The sequence below is a fragment of the Athene noctua genome, chromosome 11, assembly GCF_965140245.1.
Source record: "Athene noctua chromosome 11, bAthNoc1.hap1.1, whole genome shotgun sequence".
NCBI classification, from domain to species: Eukaryota; Metazoa; Chordata; class Aves; order Strigiformes; family Strigidae; genus Athene; species Athene noctua.
Window position 1 is genome coordinate 2,160,083 of NC_134047.1, and position 9,995 is coordinate 2,170,077.

Here is a 9,995-nt window from a genome sequence, read left to right on the forward strand (position 1 = left end):
ACCCCATGCAGCTAATAGTGCCGTAGCTGACTCAGTTGTCCACCAAAAAAAAAGGTGCTGATTGGTGCAATGTAGTTTGATTTATTTGTCAGACTATTTTGTTGATGGCTACTTGCATTGTAGCAACTAGAAGCAAGTAACTGTGCAATAGGTGGCTGGGCCACGACTTTGTGCTCTTACAAAAGGCTTCCAGGGAAACAAAGCTGGAAAAGAAGTCAGAGATACCTTGGCAACCTCAACTATTTAAAAGAGATTTTTAAAAAAATGGGAAGGAGTGTGGAATATGATGATTAGAGAGTGAAAGCCATAGTCTTGTTGCTGAAGGTACTGTGGTAGAATGGTAAATCTGTCCTTAACCATAGATATGAAAGAGTGAAGATTCCAACTCAAAAGTAAAAAGAATCTGGAAATGACTGATGCCAGCTGTTGACAAACCTGCCTTAGACACCAGTCCCCATCTGACTCTGACCTTTGCTATTTCTTGTGTTGCAGCAGCTGCAGAAATGTACCTGCTGCCATGCGGGAGTTTTCCCATGAGGTTCTCCAAGTGTTGCTCCCTAGCTCTGCTTGGCTGAGAGTTACCAGGTGTAATGGGTGATCTGGAATTGCATAACCTGAATTTCAGAAAATGTAAGGAGGTGAATGAAGGGGGGCTGAGGTGGGCTGGGGGGAGTCTTTGCACATCTCCTTAAGGAAAGACATTTAATAAAAGAATTGGAAGAAGCCTTCTGTCCCACAAAATTTGCATTTTATGTGCAGTCACACGAAGAAGCAGTCTTTCTGCTTTCCAAAATTCACCATGTAATGGTTTCTTTCTGAGTATTTAAGAAAAGCTGTGATTTCTGAGCTGGGGAGATAGGAGAAAGTGAATGGCCGTAGAAAAGATAAGGAGCTTCACGGGGGGTGGGGGGAGTTTTTGTCATGTTTTCTTCCCCCCCCCCCCCCCCCCCCCCCCCATGTTTTGGCCTTTTTCCTCCACAGAATTTGACACTGCAAAGCAAGATTTTATCCACTACCAGAGCAATAGATGATCCCTGGGTGTGCTCACAAGCTCCTTAAGAGGTGGATACACGCAAGTGTATCTGCAGGCGTTGTGTCATTGCATGTTCTAGCTTTGTGGCAAAGAACTAGAAAGAAAGAACAGCAATTGCTTCTGGCTTAAATGTACAACGTTTCTACCAACCTCTTAGCTAGATTCACGTTGCTCTTTGTACTCCGTGATGTTTTTCATTCACTGGTTGTGGCAGAGACGTTCAATGCTTTGACTATTTTTAGAAGTGAGGTTGCTTTTGGACTGTCTGGGAAGACTACTGGTCAGTGCCCTGCCAACTGGCACCACCTCAGAAGGTCCCAGAGGGTTTTAGGAGTGACGGGGGTACAGTCTGGATTCACCCTGCTGGGCCCTCAGTAGCTTTCAGCTTGTGCGAAGGAACCCCAGCTGCTAGGGAGCTTTGCTGGTGGACCTGCAGGCACCCCCAGGTGTGCAGAATAATTCCTTGTTTCACTTCTGATATGGATGGTTCAGATGTCAGCATATGAGGCTTCCACCCAAAGCTGCATTTATAGTCCACTTCTAAGAGGTGATTCCTTCCAGTCACTGCAGGGAGAGAAGAATCATGCCCTAAAGTGGAGAACAAGTCCCTCTGTCTGTCCCCCCTTCTCAGCCTTTGACTTTTTTAGGCCAAGCAAATATTTATCTACTTGGTACCTTAAGTCTTGCATGATGATAGATTTAAAATATGTTAGAAGAGCTTCCCTGCATTACAATGAAGTATTGTGTATTTCCATCACACTTTCACGACTCTCATCGTGTCATGAGGTTAAGGCAATAAAAGCCATGTAGGAGATTCCGGCTCCATCTTAATGATCTTTAACTTCTTCAAGTGATTTTGTGAATCTTTGCCTATGTTAACTGCTAGCATCTATTTATGGCTCAGCAACCACAGGCAAGTTATAGCTGATAGATGAGGCAAAAGCTAAAAAGGGAAATTCTCTGACATCACAACAGATTTAAAAAAAACCCATGTGCATCTATTCTGGGAACTCTGCTGCCAGGTTGGCACTACATGGGGTGTCACTGTGGCTTGAAGAGCAGTCGTAACAGTGGAGGATTCAGACAAGCAGGTTCCAGTTCTGTCTCTAATGTCCCATTTCCTGCAATAAAACACGCCTGAAAATTGGAAAGAAGCAGAATGCAGCCAGATGTCTGTGATGAGGGAAGTCATTCCCAGCAGGCTTTGCAGCTTCGCACTGGCATAGCCACAGCTTAAGGCTACTTCTCCATCGCAACACCCACCTCTGATTTACATCCTCCCCTCACAGGATAGCCCAGCTTTGCCAAACAGCAACGCTGGTTGACGGTGCTAATGCGCAAAGAAGCGTAAGAAAACCGCGGCCACCTCCTTTTCAGTTCCTCTGGCAGCAGGGCTGGACGGATGGGTCACTTGGAGTCTGTAGTGTGTCTCTGGGCTGGTTCTGGAGCTGTGGGTTTAGCACAGAGGGTCACCACCTCACCTCATGCACACACAAGTGGAAGATGCCATTCTGGCACCGTCAGTGACTGGTGGTGCTGGCAGCCAGCACTGAAAAATCCTAATGTGGTGAGCAAAAAACAAAACAAAATTGGCTTTGAAAACTGAGACACAAAAAATCATAATCAGGGGTGCTTCGTGCTTCTTTTTTAATAGCTTTCTTGCTACAAACATTAAGATGAGAAAAACATCTTCCTGCTGCTACCCAGTGCTATGCAGAAAGGTCACACGCAGACGTTTTGGGGCCTGCAGAAGCTTCAGATGCTTACAGTTTGCTGGTTGTACTCATGTTTTGCCTGGCTTGACCTATCTCCTCGGGGCAGCACTAAAAATAACCAGCTTTAGTCCACTACTTGGCTGCTAATTGTCCACTTGTAGATCTTAGTCCCAGCTGGGCCCGCTTCTGCCCAAAGGCAGTTGTGTTCAGTAAAGTGGCTGTCCGCATTTTCGAGCAGCCTCACAATAGAAGCAGGTGGCTGCCATTTTCTATGCAAGAAAGCTCTTTGGAGAAAAGAAAAAGGGGCAAATGAGGAGAGGGGAAAAAAAGTGGAAAAAAAACAAAAACAAAACCAACGCAAATTGTCTATGAGAGGAAAGCCTATGCACTGCTCTGGTTAAAACAGATAGAGACCAAAAATGTGCATAAATTAGAAGAGAACAATATTTCAGGACATAGGAGGGAGAAGAAAAAATGCTGCTTCTGTCATTTCTCTGTTAACCACCACATCCGTGGCTGCCCTCTCTTTTCAATTTCTATCAGTATGCAACATCTAAGTATTTTTCAGTGAAGATGCAGCCCGCTCTAGAGCTAATTTAAGCCTCCTGATTATGACTTCGTTCAGCGAGTTACCTTGTCTTGAGAGCTTACAAGTAGTATGTATTTTCCCTGGGGTGCTGCAGACCAGAGGTAGAAACCTGCAGCTAAGCACAAAGAGAAAATGGCAAGAAATTATTTCACCACTGCAAGCTTCAGAGCTTTTCTTTCTTGAGTAGGTGAAAAAGGAAACTTCTAAACTGCCTGTCGCATCCTCTCACTGGTAACAGACGTCACCTGGAAAGGAGACAGCACAGAGCTTGTCTCTGGAAAGAAACAATAGAGGAAAAATGCCGCAGAATGTTCTTGTTCAACAGCAGCGCTTAGCAGAGCCGGATTTTTTGTTTCAAAGGAAAATCTGCTATTTTTAATTTTTTTTTTTTTTCATGCAGAAACGTTTAAAATGAAGCCTTTGAAATTTCTTGCCTTGTGACAACTTGGGGGGAGGAATCTATCAGTCTATCAAAAGACTTCATATTATTATACCGAATTCCAATATCTATTCTGTTACACTATCCAATATCTGCAACAGAGGAGGTTCAGACTGGACATTAGGAAAAAATTTTTCCCAGAAAGAGTGATCAGAGAGTGGAATAGGCTGCCCAGGGAGGGAGTGGAGTCCCCATCCCTGGGTGTGTTTAAGGGCTGTTTGGATGAGCTGTGGGGGATGTGGGGTAGGGGAGAACTTTATAGAGTCGGGCTGATGGTTGGACTCGATGATCCCAAGGGGCTTTTCCAACCTGAATGATTCTGTGATCTACTCCAATATTTCATCTATATGCCCACAGAACGTATGCATATGAGAACAGAAAGAGTGGTTGGACATTGACTGTTGACCTCTCTTCCACTACAAGCATCTGGAGACATCAAATAGAAGTGATAGGGGCAGTTTGGAAGTAAGCAAAAGGCTGTGATTCTTCACTTGGCCAGTAGCTGAACTGTAGATCTTTCTGCAAAGGGGTGTCATGGATGGCAAATGTTTATGTGGAATCAAGGCTAAAATGGTCAATTAATGAAAGACATTCTTACCAGGACTGCTAAAGAGAGAGGAATTGAATCTGCCTCAGTCACAGGAGCTGAAAGAGTTTTAAGGTATTAGAGAGTATTAGTATCTCAAGGTCTTGCCTTGTTCTCACCTTCATTCCCTTTGCTTTCAGCTCCTGTTAGAAGTGACATACAAGGACTGGTGGATGGTCATGTGACTCATTATGGTGCTCTCTCAAACATAGAATTTTATGTCCTCTTACGATTTTTATTCTATACAAACATTTTTTCTAACTCTAAAAACTGTTTATGTTTGTAAAGTAAAAGATAAATTGCTACAAAATACTTTAACTGATATGAGTACTGCTGTTTTTCATTCATCTTTTGGAATAAAATGCTGTCAGTTCTGCATGTTGATATTGTTCTGTATTTTCACAAGATGTTTTACCTTCAGACACACACCATTTTTGAACCACAATTAGCATTAGGTCATGAATTTCCCAGAACAATGGTTAACAGTGTTAAAAATGTGAAAAACTATCCTGGATGCAGATAAGGTAGGAATGAATTGTAAGAGCTGGTTGTTCTGATGTGTAGGTCATCTCATTCCAAAACAAGTCCAAGGAGCACACTTTCCAGAGGGGGCTGGGCTGGGGGGTTCAGTGCTCGGGTTGTCATAGTAGGGATTTTTCTTTTTAGTTACGAATATCTTGTGAGTCTTGTAGCCTAAGGATATGTAGGCTTTCCCCATCTTCAGAAAGCTGAAGCTATGGCTGACACTTGGATATTCTTGCTGTGGACTTCATAGCTGAACAGTGCATTTGTTCATTGTTTCTGGATAGATATGCTCAATGCCACTGGTTATGGTGCTCACACAACAGATAGCTGCAGTCTACTTGTTTCTTCGCAAGAATTGGCTTGGTTAAACATTGAGGGCTACAATTTACAAACTTCGATGTGGACGGAGCAAACGAGAGTCTCTGTGCAAACTCTCCAGTGATCCTATCTGCACGGACAGGTTCGCCTTACAAGGAGTCCAAAAATTTATGGAGAAGTCAGAATCTGGCTGGAGAACACATGAAGCAGTGGGAAAAGAGGTTGAAAACCTCTGGGATCTGATCACTCTCTAAATCACAGATGATAATTACATATTTATTCACGCAGATTCATCTGTAAGTATCCAAGCAGTAGGTTGTTTCTTTACTCTCCTAACTGGGATAAAGAAAGAGGGGATTTTTCTTTGCCTGGATTCAATGGGGATTGCAGAGATGAGACAGTGGCTGGCCTATTGCTCTAGGTCATACCCTACTATGCAGCCTCTTCACTTCTAGGGAGCCATGAGCAACACCCTGCCCGGGGCAGGCTGAACTACAGTTGGGGCATATGACATTCTTCAGAAGCACGGTTTTACTGTGCAGGCACCCAGAGCATGAGCACAGGGCAATGGCAGGCCCTTCAGACCTTTCCTTCTCAGTAAATCTAGACCAGCTTGACATATGACAGATTGAGACAGCACAGCAAGCAGTCATGGGCAATACCACTTTTTGAGAGCTGGCAGAACAGTGTTTTTGGAACAGCCTGATGAAAAAAGCAACACTAAGCATCATCTCTGTCATTCCGGCCATATCCAGTTGCTGCTTGCTTACACAGAGAGAAAAGAAAAGCTTCCTTGATTCATTAGGTTTTTCTCAGTGTTTTTTTCTCCCAGCTCAGATCTGATGAAGATAGTGACAAGTTTCCATCCTTCAAAAAATTCAGTGTAACTTGAAAACTATGAGACTCAGGGATCAGCACTAATTATATTAATATTTGCTTGGCAGATTAGCTCTGAAGAGCTGATAATTCATGGGCTCTTTGTTCACTGTGGTTAGTGCCCATGGATTCCCTCTCTGGAAGTGTCTTGCTGCAGCATTTTTGTCTTTTGAGGTCAGTGCGATGAGATGCGTGGGTGTTTTTAGACATGAATCACATGCAAAAAGCTGATTCTCTTTTTCTTTTCTTCTTCCTTTTTTTTTTTTTTTTTTTTTTTTTTTTCCCCTGACATACCAGGCAGCTTTTAAGAAAACAGCCTTCCAAATTCCCAGACTTCTTTTTCAGCTGAAAAACAACACAAAGATTTATACTCATTAATTGTTCTCTCTCACCCACGGTGGGTTTATGCATCACAACAGTACCATGGTTTATGCAGACATGTTCCATATGGCAGGGCTAAGGCCAAATGACTGTACCAGTACAGGACCTACCGTGTTAGGTACTTTAGCAAGTGCACTTTGAAATCCATGCTAATGCAATTTCTTGACATTTAAAGCTTGCCTGGCTCTTCCTAAAATCAGAAGTCAGACCCCTTCAGCAGTAACCTGTATGTGAACAGTTCCTTGGAGATCAGTTGTTGTGGCATTGGAGGTGTTGCTTGGTTTCCTGTTCTGTGCTCTGGCAGAGTGTGAGGTGTCCCCTAATGTCTGACATGTGGCTCTCCCCGATACGGGCAGGAGCAGCACACCATCATCCTGGCAGCAATGGCATCGTTCCTCCAGCTCTAAACATGCCTGCTGCAATTCATGTGGCTGCCTCTGGTATCAGAACCTCTTAAATCAAAACCTGTGTCATTTTTTCTTCATTATGTAGAGAGGGTTTGTGTTCAGTGGATTCAGAAGAAAAGAAGTACCCAATTCTTCCAGGAAAGGGAGCCTTTCCGATTTCTGGATTATCTCCTACCTGCCAGCACTGGTGACTTGGTTAAGAAGTGGCCCAGCCTCCTAAAGCCTCTGGGCCCTTCCTGGTAAGTTGCACCAGTGTAAATTGTTGTATTGCTACTATAATGACTTTATTTTGGATCCAAACTAGCAAATTTTTTCACTTTTTCTGTGCTGTTTGTGCTTTGATTATTTGAATGGGAGTCCTCAGACTTAAAGTTCTGTTTGCTGAAGTATAGCGGCCCTGGCGCCATGAAAGCTGGTCCTGAAAGCCACCTATATTTGTGGGTGAAGGAAAAGTAATGATTGCTAAAGTGAAGATAGATAAAGATGAGATAAAGCTGAATGTAAACCTCATCCTAAATTTTATTACTGTCCTGCCATGGTCACAAGCTTCTTCAGATCTACACTACTTGTCTAGCAAGACTTTTGCTTGTGACAGTGAATGTGTGTTAGGAGCTGGGAAGAAAGCCAGTAACTCCTGTGTCTTGAGGAACATGTCCCCAGTCAGAGAACGTGAGAGTTGAGGTGCCATGTGAATGTCATTTCTGCTAATTTGTCTCTCACCTTTTAAAGTATATAACAAGTGCACGGTCCATTTTCAGAGTAGTAAAGTATCCTATGCATGCTCTGTGACCAAACTTTATTAAAAACACAAACAATAATCTCAGCTGGAAATAACCTGATCTGAACCTACCTGTCCTTGACTTGAACCTGTCTGAGCTATTAACAGAAATTGGGGCTAATACTCTGGGAGTGAACTGGTGGGCCAAGTGAAAAATGGAACGTGGAGCTGCCTGCTAGCCAAGCACAGCCCCACTGTAGCAGATAAACACTCTTGCACTTCTGAGGGGCCAGGTCCATGCTCTCAGATGAGGCAGTCATTCACTGTGCAAAATCAAGATACCAAGGAAAATGCCTTTGTATCAGTCACCCCAGCCTGATGTGTTTTCTTTGCAGTGGCAGGAAACTTTGTGTATGTGGCCAGCAATTATGTCTCAGCTGGCAAGTGCCAACTCAGTCATTTGATAGTGAGAGCCCATGCTCCTAGGAAGGAATAGATGCTAGAAACCAGGTGAGTTCCCACCAAAAAAAAAAAAAAATAGAACTTCAGAGCCCTCAGATATCTGTATTTCTCTGTTTCAGCTTCCTGTGCTACTGAGCAGCTTTCCACAGGGAGCCCAAGAAAAAAAACTTTGGAAGCATCAGCAGCAAAGAACACATGTAAAAGGTTTGTCAAGGTTTCCAGACATACTTGGTTGTACTTTTGGCATTGAGCTGAGTAAGTCCAGATCAAAACTGAGCTTTGGTTCTTCATCCCACTTGCCTTTACATCCTCTGGCAGGGAGGGAGTTGCTAGCCATGTCCCAAGAAACACCCCTCCAGCTTTTTGGTGCTCTCAACTCCTCTGCCTGACTGGCTTACCAATGCTGCTGAAGATCAGTAGCAATTGCATTTGCAGCATAGGTCCCCATTAGGCCCCCAGAAGGAGCTTGGGTGTCTCTGGAAGGTTTTTTTGGTCCAGCCACTTTGTTTTTAAAAAACTAAAATCACTCTGCAGAGTGACTGTTAAGTAAGCAGGCGAGAGACACACACCTCCCTTTCATATTTGATTTCAGTGCAGATACCCATCTGTTATGCTGGCTTTGGGAACAGGGCGTGTTCAGTAGCACTAAGAGAGCTATGCATTTGGAAAGAGCAGGTTTGCTTTCTATTTTTAACATCCTCTCTAAGGATGTGTTGTCTGATCTGAAGTATTTCAGTGCCTAGTATCCCTTCCCTATTGATGAGCTGACACTGATGGCTTGGAGCAATGCCTGGATAAACCTCCACTGTCATATGAGTTGCTTTTATAGCTGATAACCTTGGGGTGATTTCAAATTTCATGTCTTAAAGTATAATGCATCTGTACAAGGCATCAAATGTGCTGATGCATGACAAGGGGTTCTCTTGACTGTAAGGCTAGAGGCAAGTATTCAGAAGCAAAACAGTTACTGATGTCAGCTGGGCTTGGGTGGGAGATGGGGCACTTTCATTTGTGTTTGTCTGCTTGGTTTCTCATTAGAGACAGTGGGTATTCAGGGGACACAGGGCCATACCGAAGACTTGCAGAATACAAATGTCATCTTGAATGATGGTCCTGGTTGTTGTACATTCTCCTCTCCCAAATGGAAGTGGACTCGGACCAGTGGAAGCAGAGAATCAGGCCATTGAAGGCACTTCACACAGAGTGGTGGAAGAGCTCTACTTGCCTTTAGCCAAGCCTGTGACATTGACCTCTCTTGCTTTGAGCACCTGAATTACAGCATGCTTTGTGGTGTGTTATGGGTTGGCTGCTGGGAAACTCAGAGTGAACTCTTAGCTCTGCTCTGTGTCCTTCAGCAAGTCACAGGAGTGGATTATTTTGTCTCATTTTTGAGTAGCTGAATTACTGAGCACGACTGACTCCACAGGGATCCTGGGGGGGACAACATTGCTGTCTTTTGTGCCATGGGTACCTGAACTTAAGCATGGATATTCAAAGGTTCTCAGTTTAATTCAAGTTAATACAGCTTTTGGGATTTTATAGTGAGTAAAATTACAATTGCAGGAATGGAAAGCATAGGTACTTGAAAAAGAGATATCATCAGGTATCAAATTCTCATTTGAAAAGTATAAATCTTCGGGCAAATAACAAAACTTTTTTATTACAGGAACATTATCAAGCATCATCCCAATACTATATTTAGCTTTTAAATTAAGTGTGTTCTGAGATCTTTGTTTGCTGAGTGATCTGAGCCTCTTGTCTGCAGCACAGTGGCAGTTAAGTGCTCTGTGAAGAGCTCCAGGATCTGTGGGCTGATGTCTGTGTAATGCTGGGGAGGGGCTCTGAAGCTCCAGTGCCCTTGGGGTGAAATGTTTAGTCGTTTTTAAGGTAAGTCATGATCCACAACCTCTCTTCTGTCCTTCAAGTTCTGGATTGGAGAAGTTATG